This window comes from Pyrgilauda ruficollis, unplaced genomic scaffold (genome assembly GCF_017590135.1).
Source record: "Pyrgilauda ruficollis isolate IOZ18807 unplaced genomic scaffold, ASM1759013v1 scaffold108, whole genome shotgun sequence".
In the NCBI taxonomy this organism is placed as follows: Eukaryota; Metazoa; Chordata; class Aves; order Passeriformes; family Passeridae; genus Pyrgilauda; species Pyrgilauda ruficollis.
This window is the reverse complement of record NW_024508988.1, coordinates 1,391,573-1,406,176: the sequence shown is the minus strand read 5'-3', so window position 1 is coordinate 1,406,176 and position 14,604 is coordinate 1,391,573. Positions and strand designations below refer to the sequence as shown.

At 35.8% G+C, this 14,604-nt stretch overlaps 1 protein-coding gene across 6 annotated transcripts in view; it reads left to right on the top strand.

Moving 5' to 3' along the window:
* The window catches only part of TTC33 (tetratricopeptide repeat domain 33), a 44,253-nt gene that overhangs the window by 9,190 nt on the left and 20,459 nt on the right, over positions 1 to 14,604 (top strand). The window lies entirely within an intron of this gene.

Here is a 14,604-nt window from a genome sequence, read left to right as displayed (position 1 = left end):
ATGGATTTTTTTTCAGGCCTCATAACCTTTCTACAGAATTAAAAAAGTGCAGAGAGTTTTTTGCAGTGTTTAAAACCCTCCTGTAAGCTATTGTGTAAAGTAAAACATTCATTATTTTGTCTAAGTTAATTTTTATTGCTAGCTTTATTTTGTTTATCACTTACTGATAGAGTTGCTGCTTCCTGGTGATGCATCTAGCTCGCCCCTTGCATTGAGAAGTAAGTTCTTTGCAGACTGCTTAAGCAGTTATTCTCGTTTAAGTTGTAATTTATCTTTAAATTAGCTATTTTCTTTTCGTTCTGGGAATTGTTATTTTCCAACAGCTGGTTATTATTTGTCAAAGCAGGAGTTCAGTTATGAAATTGTTACTAATTTAGTGCAGATTTTTCTGAGACTGAGTGCAAGAATTGTAGATTATTTAAGCTGTACCCAGAGTTTGTATAGTTTTGAGAGAATTTTTTGGTTAGAATTGTTGTTCCTTGAGGATATTGAAATGTGACACCATATGAGCCATCTGCATTTGAATGTGTGCATATTTCTGTATGTATGTATTTGTAAACAGAAGCAGAAGGAATATTCATATGCCAGCTGTAGACTGTGGAATTATTTATATATGTCTTTTATAGATATATTTATATTCTTCTTCAGAGAAAGCATAATTTAATTGGTGCCTGTGTATCATCCTGTATAATTTAGGCAGTTGTTGTCCACCAAGACTAGAATCAGTATTCATTCAAGGTCTCTTGACAGTGTGAGGAGAAAGAGGTACAGCCTGTGAGGTGACTGCAGGGTGGCTGCAGCCCTCCTGTAAACACCTCAGGTGAGATATCTTAACACAGGTGAGGGCATGAGAGGAATTGGGCCTATCAGCGCTTTTTTGGAGGTGGAGGAAGGGTAATTTGTGTTACCTGCCTTGTATTTATGTCTAGAGGGTCTCTTCCTTCTGTGCATGAAATATAATTTACAGAATTTTATGGATGAAGAGCTGTGTTTTTCACTGGATATGTCCTGTGCAGTGTTTTTTTTAAGTAAACTCTTCAAAAATATGTCTGTTTACTTAACATTTCCCTTAATGTTTAAATATGTAGAGAATGTTACTGGAACTGAAGAAGCATAAAAGAAAGGTTCTTAAGTGTTTCATCAGTATGTATTAATTTTTAATGTATATGTTTATGTCTCTGTATAGAGTATTCATGCCTTACAGTTCCTGTTTTCTATTCTGTCTCTATATATGAATGGATACTTGTCTCAGATTTTTATATGCAGTAGTCAATAGTTTCTAGAATTTAACATTACTTGCTGGTCCTCTTGTTTTGTCCTATTCCTGTCGTGCTTTCCAGACAACTTTTGTTTATAACCTGGCAGGACAGTTTCATCTAATCCCAGAATACCTCTGTGGTACTTCTTTATTACATAATATACTAGACTGTAAATAAAGAACATAAAAATATAAATATTGATATCACATTATTTATATTTTTGTTACATTATAATATTTTGCATTTAATTTTTATCACTCACTATCATAGCTATGCTTGAAAAATTAAAATATGTGAAAGTACGTGGGCTGGCATATTTCTACCTTGTAAAGCATACAAAGGTGGTGTAATTGAATCTGCCATTTTTTACTTAATTTTTCTGGCAGTCTGATTTTCATTGAATCTGATGCTTATATGCCACCTGCCAGTCTATTTTGCCACATGAATATGTACAGCATTCTGCTGCATAGGAGGCACAGTGAGTGCACCTAGCAGAGTGCTACTGGTGCGTTTTTTTTTTCCTCCCAAGTGCTGTGTTGAGGTGAAGTGCTTCAGTGTGAGTTTCTCTCAGAGTTGGCTTGATTTCTGAAACTGCCTTAATTCCTTTTCTCTTTCTGCATTTTACTGTGATAAACTGCCTGAGACAGGGATTGTCTTTTAAAACAGGTGACATGGTGGCAGTATAGCTAGCCAGCCCTACTGCCATCCTACAAAAATCAATTTCTGCTAGCAGGTCTGTATTGGTAGATGGCAACTAGAGATTCATGTGAATTCTTGGATGCAAAAGTCTACCTATCAGGTTAAAGAACATGCTTGACCTTAGACATTTTGCCAATAACTTCAGTTAGGAATTCTAATGGTGCAAGCTTTTAAATGTAGGCAGTTCTATTATTTATATGCCTAGCATAATGCAATTTAGCAAAACCTAGTACTTTACATTAATAATCTAAGTAGTTATTGTAGAGAAATACAAACTGGGGCCTTTTGTACATCCTTCATAGAGTCCCCTGTATTATTTATATAATGTATTACAACATGGATACTGTAATATGTGATCATATATATATATTTTTTTTAAGTGACAGTTTTGTTGTTTTGCTTTTTGTCCAGATCTAGTGTTAAATACACATAATTCCTTTTCCTTAAATAATGAAACCTTTGTATTTAGAAATATCTTTTTCATAATATATTTCTCTTCAGGGGAAGCAGTGAGGAAAAAAATTAAGTGGTTTCCTAATTTAATAACTTTGGCCAGTTGCTCTTTAAGTCTAGTTATTGTTGCTGACAAAGATAATATCCCCCTCCACTGCCTTTGTTTTAATCGTCTCTTCATTCATAGAATTTAATTTTGAAATAGTAATTTAGTATCTCTTGCCCAGTCCTTACTGAACATGATGGGTACCTGTTGTCCATATCTTCCAAAATTAAAATGTACTGATTTTAAAGGATTGGAATTGCCCATTTGCTTCAGTGTTTTTCTACAGAAGTAGGATATGGCAGTACTTCATTGTAAGGTCTTGGTTCCTGTATATATGTCAGCTTGTCTTCCAGTTCCCTAAATGGTGTCCTCCATATCCTGTGGCATGTTGTGAAAGTATCCTTAAACTGAAAACGATGCTTGGCAGTAAAGACTTAGAATAGAAACTCTTTATCAACGTCCTGTTCAGCCAAGTCTTTTGAAGGGTTAACTCAAACAGCAAATGGGGAGCATTGAGAGTGGTGAATTCTCAGTTTACATTGCAGAAATATTTGATATTGTAGGACTGATGGTTGTTAATGAGTTGACTTCATAACATTAACTACTACCACAAGAATGACTGCTTGGAAGGGTCCTGTAAAGTAACATGTGGTCATCCGATTTGTAGGAACTTAATTTATTGTGTATATTGACTTCCTCAATTGTTTTTTGTCCCATCGATTTATTTACGTGGCAGTTAACAATGCAGTAATTTTGTAGACAGTTGTTAAAATATGTCGGGGCTGAGTTAACCGGAAGCTAGGGCTGGTGTGTGCATTCTCCCTAGCTTTGGTTGTTTGGAAGTACCGGGTCAAGAATTGCAGTTCTACCAGTGGATAACTGGTCTGAGTTGGGGGTCCATGTGACCCAGTTCTGCTGCTCTTTAATTTCCACTACTTTGCCATGGTCCCTTTTTTTTATGTTTTTAGCCTGGGGGAAGCCAACTCAAAGTACCAGTTAGTCACAGCACTGCAGAGGAAGCCTGGCTGGAAAATAGTCTCCTTCTGGTTGCTGCTTCTGATCTGGTTCATAAATGCTTTTGACAAAATAGCCAGAAAAATGGGGTGAGTGGCCGAACAGCAGGGGAAGAGAAGTTTTTTCATTTATGCTGTGTTTTGTCTAGTTGTTGCCTGTGTTATGTTACTGTATTGCACATAAAATTTGAAATTGTTATCTGTGAATTTGTTTGCACTTGTAGTTGTTACACTTTTAAAATACTCATGTGTTTTCAAATGAGTCTTTTTGTTTCACTTGTCTTGTTAGACTGTGAAGAAACTACTTCTAAATAGTTCATAGGGACTTTGCTAGCAGTTATTTTCTACAATTTTAGCAGTACAAACAAAAGTACAGTGTTTTGATGGGGGTGGGTGTAGAGAGAGTCTTAACACGACAAAAATGTTAAAATATATTGTTAAGTACTTTTGGTAAATCATCTGACCCATATGAAATTGGTAGTCATTTGGGTGACCAGTACATTTGTCCTGGTCTCAAAGAGAAGACTCAGTATTTACGGTATCATCCTCAATTTCATACTGTTGTGTTTTAATACAGATGTTTTAGACAGGAGCCATACCTTTCCACCTATGAATGCTGTCCAGTACACTTGTAACATATAGTGAAGGAGGTAATGCAAGCCTCCTCTCTTTCTTTTTGTGCCTTCTGAAAAATAGTCAGAGAAATTTTGTTTTTATGAAGAACTGAAGTTTGCTATTTTGCAGTCAGTTCAAACTAATTAATAATTTTTACAGGCTGCCATTCTTATCACAAATTGGATGTATTTTCATGCCAGTCTCTGGAGTTTTACTGGCTCTAGCAACTAAATGACAGGTATTAAAGCAGTATTTTGTCTTTGACGTGTCAGCTGGGAATAGAAATCCAATGTAGTAGACCATGCATGGCTTAAGCTTTTTGTCTTCTATAAAAATTAGGAAATTACATTTAAACAAAATGCAGTTCATAGTTGTGGGTTTTTTTCAGCTACAGTCTTTGGATAAGAGATCTTGGCAGTGAATAATGGATTGTATTCAGCTGGCTCCACAGTCCTGTTTTTACTGTTAAAAATAGGAGACACCTGTTAAATATGTTGAATAGCATAAACTTACTGAAAGGAGTCTGCAGCCTAGACTTCTCAGTAGTAAGCTGTCTGGAAGATTTAATACAAACTTTTCTTTTCCTGGGAATTGGCTCTTGTGACCATAAATTCGCCTTCAGTGAATTTGGATGTTGACATGGGTGTTTTTATATTGGTTTTATTCTAGGCTGTGAGTGAAAGTCATTTCTTCGTCAGAAGGTTAACCTTTCCTGGTGTTGCTTACATAATTTATTTTCCTGGATATGTTTGAAGTATTGTATATTTTAAAATAGGTATGTCATTCAGTTAAGTGTTTCAACTTCCAGTCCTCAAAGAGCATTTCTGATTCAAATTTGATTAATATTTACTCAGACCTCAAAAAGGACTTAAATAGGGGCTTGATGAAGAAAAGGTGTACATAAAGCATACTAGGGGTAGGATCACATGCTGAGAGTGAAATGAAAATTTTCCAGTCCAGAAAATAAACTTTGTTTTATTCAGTCCCTGCTACACCATCTTTCTCTCGCTGTCAGATTAGAAAGATTTTTGCAGAGCTCTGAGTATGAAAGTGGTAGGATGCTGTTTGCTAAAATGCATTTTTTATAATGCATTGAGTTTCATTACTATAACAACAGCTGTTTTATTTGGTAAAGTAAGTCTCCTGTGTAATTCCAGTGTAGTTCTCCAAATGGAGAATTACACCGGGAGCTGCCTGGTATTTTAAAACAAACTGTTGGATAGGTCATAACCTTGATTAGACTGTTGATTTGCTTCAAGGAGCAAAAACTTTTAAACTGGTGCAAAGCAGGGACAGGAAAGTAAACTGAGGTAGGTGAGAAGAGTGCAGAACAACTTTTAAGGACTTATCAGAAGGTTGCAGAGATGTTGGAAGACGTTTGCCTTTCAGAAATATGACAGAATTCCACCCACAATATCAAGAATATTTCTTGATATTGTGGGTGGAATTGAATAAATAAGGTTTCAGAAATTACTTATTTATGTAACTGATTTCTTTTGTGACAGAAGAGGAGAGACTCTTTTCTCACTTTTCAAAAGTGAGGAAGGAATTGCAAGCAATATTGGAAAAAAATTGAGAAGTGCTGGTGTTACAAACAATAAAGGAAATTGATACTAAAACTGAGCAATAATAATTAAAATGTCCTAATTAATTTACAGAATTGCTGTAATAAAAACTAAGGAATTTTTATACAAATTAAGGGTATTATTACATTGAGCATTGTGTAAGTATGAAAAATCTGTAATCTGGCACTTTTTTCTGCATAATTTATTGTTTTTTATTTAATTTAACTGATTGTGAGGGTGTCCAGGTTACTTACTTTTGGTCTCTATATTCTGATAATAAATTGAGATTGAGAGAGAAAAATCATGAATATTGAGGAAAACTGGGAAGAAACCACCAAGGTGAGGAGTTGTATGTCTAAGTTTAAAGAACATTTGTTGGTGCTGTTAGAGTTTGTAGAGCCATAAATTCAGGAAAAGAAATTGTAGAGGAAGACTTTTATAAGTCAGACTTAAGTATGTTCATTTTATCAGTGGAATTGACCTCACATGTAAAGAGAGAAGGTAGCAAGGAGTATATGTTAAAGGGCATATTTTTGTAATTGAGACACAGGTGTGTTCTCCAGAATGCAGGAAGCTATCAAGCTTTGCTTCCTTTTTGGTGGGCTTTTTTCCCCCAGAAGACATCTTCCAGTTTATAGATGCTTTACAGCCCTGTGCATTTTCACAACATTCTTGTGTCTGTTACTCTGTTTGCTTTCTTGAAAGTGTCTTGTGAATCTATTTGTGCTACTACCTTTCAGGACTCAAAATATTCTTTGTAGATGTTTTCTGCTAGGTAGAGCATAGGATTTGAGTCATAAATTAAGACCAAGAGGGAGAATTAATTTTACAAGTTAGAATTCAGAAGCATGGGGTAATCTGAACAAGTCAGTGAGGTATTCCTGTCCAGTAGTCAGTGCAGATAAAAACATCTGATATATTAATCTTCTGTTGAATCTTTAATGTTTTATTTTGCATTGCATGCTGCACTGTGGAAAAAAAACATTGAAATAGATAGTTCCAACAGTTCTTGCTGTTTCTCTTTTGACAGGCATTGCTTTATTGTGCAAAATGACAGTGCCAGCCAAAACCATCAGCTTGAATGGTTCCTGTAAGGTTGCATTTCATGGAAACAGCATTGTAAGTGATTAGTCAGCTCTGTCATGGGTCTGGAAGCGCAAATGTGACTCATCGGACCCTTGGTAGAACATTTTTGCTCCTTGCTGCCGTAGTGAAAAGTTGCTGCTCTTCTTGCCACTTTCACATGCATGAGTTCTTAGTTACTGTGAGACCTAGAACTGTGATAGTTTCCTTAATTCTAGGTAGTGACACCCAGTCTCTGTACAGTGTATATATCTATGTATATTATGTCCTTGCAGATAGATTGTTCTGTTTATTAGACATCTATATTTTACTTTTTTCAGCAGACTTCATGGCTATTGCTGACTAGTACTTTATAATCATTTGAAATCAATACTATCTAGTAGTTTCAGCTGTGTGGGAGGTTTATAGAGCACCTGCCTACTTAACTTAGTGGAACTTTAATGACAAAATAAAATTACCTTTCAAGTATGAAAATGCATTAGAGAAGTATACATTTCCCCATCTTTGTCTTTCTGTCTGCTTTTGTCTATAACTTTTGTCATTATTATTCATCAGCAAACATTGGAAAGAGGCTGTAAATAATAGAAAGAAAGAAAATGAAGCAAAATTACATTATTTAACACAGATAACAGAAGCATGTCAAGTAGATGAGATGGAACTGATCAGCATAAAATGTGAGCAGACTGTCGTTTTCTTGAATCATCTCTCCCAAAATATTTTGTCATGTTAATACCCTACTGTTGAGCATCATAATTTGGCAGTAAATAATTTTGAGAAAAATAGAGGAATGCTGGTATTTAAAGTCCAGCATTTAAGGATTTCTTTTGTTCTGTTGACTTAAAGCCTTAATTTCTATGCCAGATTTCTGAGAACTGTTAGGATCATAATGTTAAGTAAGACAGAGCTGTCTGCTATCTGTGGACAAATAATTAAAAGCTTAAAACAAACAAATGTCTTCACAGCTAAGAGCAAAAGAGTTGACACCTATCATTTTGGCCTCTACTGGTGTGTGCCTAAAGGGTATCTGAACAAGTGGTTCTCAAGAGCAGAATATTGCTTCAAAGGCAGCATAACAGTTTTTTTCCTTCCTGCCGCTTTCAGAGGAACTGCTGTTGAAAATATTTTGAGGAACTAAAGCTTTCTATTTAGAATTTCATTCCAGCAATAAAAATGTGTTACTTCTCTGTGAATAGCTAAAATACTACAGCTATTGCAATGTCTGATACTTGATTTATATTAATTTGCAGCTTCTGTTTAGAATACTAAAATGGTGAATTGATTTTACTGAAACAATACAATTAATTCTCGTTTGAAGCTTGCAGAGTTAGGATAGTCAGTTCTTACTGCTTAAACAATGAAAATAGCAGGCTTAGGTGTAATAAAAATTGATTTCCTTCCTGTATTTTCATGCTGCTCCTGTTTGTCTTTGTTTATTTGGGCTTCCTACAGAGCTCTCACCTGTAAAATGACTATCAATACCCGATATTAATTACATTAAATTACAAGTCTGGTCTTAAACAAAGCACTTCACATGTTTATAGATGGTTGCAAAGGAGCTTTTAGACTCAGTAGAGGGATTCTTAGGTGTTGTCTTTTTTACTAGTTGTGGTCTAATCTGATACTAATGTTGAACATAAAAGCATTTGAAACTGAATTTTAACTATATGAATGTAATTATATTTATTCTTTTTGTGTTCGTAAATGAGCACAATTTATACAACATACTAAATGTTCTTCTGTGTGAGAATATTTCTCAGTGGTGTGGAATGTCTTGACAATTGCTGTTCTGAAGCACTCTAATATGACTTCCAGTGTCTGTTGTTTCCTCTGTATCAGCAAGTCTGTTGTTAGCACTGCCTTTCTAAATAGAAAACAGGTATGTTACCTGACTTGCAGCTAGAGATATTGGCAAAATACAGGTAAAAGGTTTGCCTGTCTGTAGAGAAGTTCTCAAATGTTGCTTGCTGACTGGTGATTTAAGATATTTCATTCTGCATTTTTACACATCTTTGTGTTCTATTTTGTAATTGACAGTTTAGTGTTAATAGAATACAGGTAGAAATAGATTATTTCTTTTGACTCTTCCTGAAGGTCCATACTGCACCTTCAAATCTTTACATGGTAAAAACCTAAATACTTCTCACTGTAGTCTGTTTGTTGATATTTCTGTTGTTAATCAGGTGTGCAGTCAGTGACAGTAGTCACTTCTGATTGAAAACTCGTGGTTTCCATGACAAAACTAAACCAACAAAACCACTATGTTACTGAAAGAAGTGTAATTTCTTGGATTTCCTTTCCTCTACTCCAAATAACGCTCTGGTGCCTGAGTTAACAGCTTGTAGCAAGATCTTGAGATATTGGATATTCTCACTTAAAAAATTATTCTCACGGTACTGAGTTCTCAGGACTACTGCAAATGATTAGCAGTGTAGTTTTAGCCCTTCTGACAGTCAGCGTGATGCAGTCTTATTGCAGGTAAGTAAATTCCTCTGAGTTATATAAGTTTTCTATTAAAGCCATATTTTGAGAGAAAAATATGAAGTAGTAGTGCCAAGTCCAGAGAGGATCTGCAGCAAGGCCAGAAACAAAGCTGTAGAATGTCCAGTATCTAGAATTTTGCATGTGATTGGTGTCTTTTAACTAAGATTTTGTTCAGTAATATGCAACTTACTTGTTCTGTTTCTCTGTTTCTGAATAAAAAGGGGTTTTTCAAAGAAAATAACGTGCTTTGAACTTGCTTGTTAACCAACTCTATAATTCTCTTCAGTCAGGGCTTAAGTAATGATGTCATTTTTGAAGACTAAAGACAAGTGTAGGCACATGCATCTGTGCTTCCCAAAGCATCCCTTGGGGACAAAGCGCTCAAATTGCACACACTGATGGCCTGGGAATGAAAAGTTGCATTTGTGTTGCAAATTTTCTTGTCTGCTAACAGATAAGTGCGGTATCTGTGTGGGGTGGAGCATGAAACAATGATTGACCAGGTTGTAAAGAGAGAGGTAAAGTAAGTCAAAGGCAGCAGAGCCCTCAGCTTACAATTCAGTATAAAATGTACTTGTGAAGGACAGGTTTGTTTACTCCCCATTTCCTCTGTATTTGTTGCTTTAATTATTTACTGCAATGTACTCCTGTGTCTCAAAAAAGTGATTGTGAAAAAGTAGTGAGTAACTTTTTTGAGATTACTCTTTCATATCATGTGTGAGGAAATTAAATGTTATTCCTGTGAGAGAGGCTGTCTGTCAGAGACGGTACCAGAATCCTGATTCTGTGGCTTTTGCTTTAGGGTGCTTGATTTTCTGTGTGAACTTGTTTATCTTTCTCCAGTACTGTATTTCATAGTTTTTCTTTGACAAAGGTGGTTTCAAAACTGCATTTGCCTAATAGATACAATGACAGAAACTAGCCATATTTACATTTGTGGCTGGAATTAAAATTAGGAAACTGGTGAGTGGAGCTTACATGAAAAATTTGATTTCGTAGTTCATTGTCATGATATATGGTAATTACTTTTGGTACATGATGAAATGGTAATTCCCTTCTGTTCCTCTGTGGAAGTTGTTGGGAGAGAGGTGTCTTTGAAATACTTGTGTAGCTATTTAATTTTATGGTATGTTCAGCTGATTAATTAATGTGTAACAGAACTATGTTTTTACTGTATAAACCAGATGTATTTTCACTTTGTGCACTACAAGTGTCCAAGTGTCAATGTCATTTTGAGTGGTCTAATATGTGCAAGAATAGTAACTCTGATATGTAAGGTTTGAGGTTATGTACCTCAGGTATGTTCATGCTGTTTTGCCCCACTGTCAATTCAGAAGAGTTTGTCTTCTCGAAGAGTAACTGCACTGAGTTTGTTTATATCTCCTTTACTGTGGGGTAGGACCCACGTGTATGGTCAGGTGCCATTGAAGAATTGCCGTGCACCTCTTGTGTAGCCACGCCTAATTGAGACTGTTAAATTAAGACATTTTGTTGAAAGGTCTAGTGGATATTAAAGCAGCTGTTTTTTCATACATAATCAGAAGTGACCTTTGACACTTTACCACAAAATAGTCATGTTTTTGTGCTGCAGTGATTACGTTTCACCAATAGTTGTCAGAATTGTCTGACAAAAAATTGGGAAGTTGCTGAAAATTCAGATGAGCATTTTAAACATATGAAGCAAGTTAGTAAGGTGTACCAATCCTACAACTGTTATCAGACTGTATGTGCTGTGGACATCAATTTTCGGTGTGTGCTTAAGCGAACAACTTCTTGTCGCTTATTTATGAACTGTTCTTCTGTAAATGCTTCTACTAAGTGCTGTACATCTCCCTCCTCACCCCCAGCAGAGGAAGTACTTTACTGTGAAAACCTGGCTGAGTTAGAGAAGTCTGAAGTTGTTAAAACATGTTAAACAAAAAATCCCTGTTACATTCGTTCTTCTTTTTCCTTCTTAGTGTCCTCATTTACCTGTTGTTTATATCTTTCCTCCCAGAGTCTAGGCCTGCATCATTTCCCAGCTTAAAAAGGGAAGTTCATTCCTGTAATCAACTTCTGCTTTAATTTTCATTTCTCTTTTTATGTGGTCTGTATAATTAGACTAGTATTCTTTTCCTCTGGTTTCCAACAAATTCAGAATTTGACCCTGCACTAGGTTAAAATTGTTCTAGATCCTGTTGCTGGTGGCCACAGACCATTCACGTTCCCCCTCTGTGATAGGAATACTTGACAATTAGGCATATTCTTTTTAAAATTTGCTGTCCCTTTCTTAGCTTTTTCTGTGTTTTTCCTCATTATTCTGTAACATTTGGCTGTGGGAGTACCCGTCTAAGTCTAAAAGTAATCCCAGGATTTACGTTTCTTCATGTCTTCTCCTGACACTGTACTCCTGTACTCTGCCTCTCTCCTTGCACGTGTGTCTCTTTTTACTAGATTTGCAGATATTTTCAGTGTCATTCTGATTATGTCCTGTCTCACTCTGTTCCTGAGGCATCAGCCTGTAGCAAGTCTGAGAGTAAAAATATAGAACTCTAAATCCTGCATGAGCTGTGGTGCTGCTTTTAGCATTTTATGTATGTGATTAAAAAAATGATCTCTTTGTAATCCGAATATTGGGTTTTTTACCGAGAAGCCTCAAACATTTTTTAAAATTTGTTTTGATGATCTTATAAATAAGAGTTCAAGAGATCCTGTTTTCCCAGGAGTGGTGTTGAAAAAGTGAAGTGTAAGCACGAGATGTTTGTTTCAAAAGTTTGGCAAGCTGTAAAAAAAGGTGCCAAGTTTCTGCAGCTCCCGGATGGTCAGGAGCACATCTGAAGAGAGCAGTTTCAGTACTTTAGAGGAGCCATGTGATTTCATAGGCTGTTAAATAAAAAATGTGTAAAAATTCTTTGTCCTGAAGCCATTCCAGATGTACCCACTTGTCAATAATTTATTTATTTTTACAGCTTTGCAAAAACGAAGAGAAAATGCTAATTAAATTCTGATTGTAACTGTATAATAATTTTTTGTGGTGAAGTATACTACTTGGGTGAAATCACTGTTGATAGATAAGTATGCTGTATCTGTGTACTCACATAACTAGAATTCTACATTTCAAAATATTATAATCTTACCTTAAAAATGCTTTGTATTACTGTTTAGGTGCTTAGTTGTAATGAACATACACATAAAAGTTTTAATTTTTCTGGAAATACTGTTTCCATAACCTATTAAAAACAGGTTATGTCCATTATTAGTATTCTGCTACAATAGATAAATTTTTATAGCCATTCCAGAGATCTAAAAATTAATGGATCTATTTATTGTCGGTTTATATTTTGCTTAAAATTGGTTTTCATTTAGCCAAGAGATAATAATATCATAAATCATGTATCACTGTTTTTTGATGATATCTTAGTGTCGTGCAATCCTAATGAACTCGAGATTTTTTCTACTCTGGCTCCTGCTTGAAGCAGGGTCAACAACAGTGAGTTGCTCAGGACATTGTGAGTTGAGTTTTGGGTATCTCCAGTGAGTGAGATATACTTAAACAGAATTTTCTGTGCTTAAGTTTGTATTGCTTCTTGTCCTGTCACTGGGCATGACTGACAAGAGTCTGATTCCACCTTCTGAACTCCCTGTCCCACTTCCAAATTGGGTAATTTTGCACCGTGGTAAGATTCCTTTGAGCCTCCCCTTCTCCAGGTTGCACAGTCCTGTTTCTCTTAGCCTCCCCTTATATGACAGATGCTCCAAGCCCTAAGAGATGTCATTTTATATCAAAGCTTTCCTTTTCCAAACTACTTCTCCTCACAATGGTAAAGTGCAGTGGTAAAGCTGTACAGTTCAGCTCAAAAAAGATCCTGAGAAACAGTAAAATGATCTATTTTAAAAATTATTTATTTTTCAACACTACCCCCATGTTAACTCTGCTCATCTTTCAATCAAGGTTTATGGTTTTCATAAAGCAGTTACTGGAACACTGACTTTATAATCTTATATCCCTAGGAATCTTTTTCAGTATGGTGGTTGATACTTAATATAATGTTTTATATAATCTTTTCCTTCAGAAGACTGAGGTAGAACATTCTTTGACTAATGGACTATCTTTTTGTAAAGAATTTTTCCTAAATTTTCATTTCTAGAGCAAGCAACAGTGGCTCATTTTTGCTTAGTAAGGACAGTATCCTTAGTTTCTCCTGGAGAAATACATTTTTTTCTGAGTGTTTAAAAGAATAGAACAGACATGTTTTATCAGACCTTCTAAAAGAAGACAATTTCACAGGCCTGTGGGTACCTGCAGACTGTAGGCTGATAATCAGCAGTCCTGTGTAGGTGGAACCTTTCCTTCACCAGCCCTCTTCTGTTTTGTTCTTAGTCTGTGAAGTAATTTTGGCATTCTGTTGTTCCTTCTCTTGGATCACACTTTCTGAGGCTCACAGGCAGAGTTACATAATTTACTTTTCACACACAGAACACACACAGCTTAGTGTTTCTGTGAATGTACTACTTTTTCTCCCTTGTCCATCTTTATTCTCTTGGCAGACTGTTGGCAAACCAGCAGCAAAACCCAGCAGGATTTGGAGGATATTAGCTTATATTTGATCCTTCTTTCATAGTTGGCATGTTCTTGCTTTGAGTTTTATCACATTCAGATTGGTGCTTTGAGCAATTTTGTTCCCTTCATAGAAGTAAAAATGAAAGGTTCCTGAAATGCAGCTTCTTTTCTTATGTGTTTTTACGTGCAGAATGCCGGTCCTGGTCCTTCATCTCTGGTTACTGATGTTATTACTGTAATTTCTCTGTTCTCCAGAACTTTTTAATCTAAACTTTCTTGCTGTACTCACAGTATTGCACCTTCTGCATGGCCAGGACACCACCTAACTGAGCTGAGGACCCTTGTTCATGTAGACTTTATTTGCAAATCTGTGCTAGGTCTTGAACTAAACTATAATCTTTTTGTCCAAAAAGTGGTCCCCACTAAGTAAATAGCAGCATAACGCTTCTACTGAGGCATGTAGAAAATGTCAGGATATTTTCTTTAGGGTGAACACCTGCCCATGGGGCATGAACTGAGATGAAAAATGTGCAGCTGATGCCTGAACTTTGAGGAAATGTAAAAAGATATTGAAACATCCTTTGCTTAGCACTCAAACATCACACTTACTAGTGTAATTTGCAAACTAATAATACCTGAATCATAGTGAGAGTTTGACTTCAGTTGCATTGCTTTTCCAGTCTGTTTTTCTATTCTGAGTTGATTCAGAAGTTTCTGAAGTCTTTATGTGATGTTCCGGCAAACCTGCAGCTGTAATACAAACCAGAGGACTGAAAACTGGGAAAAGGAAAGGGAAGGAACAATGGGGAGTAGGAGAAGATAAAAACTGTTTTGTATGAAGGGCATGTGA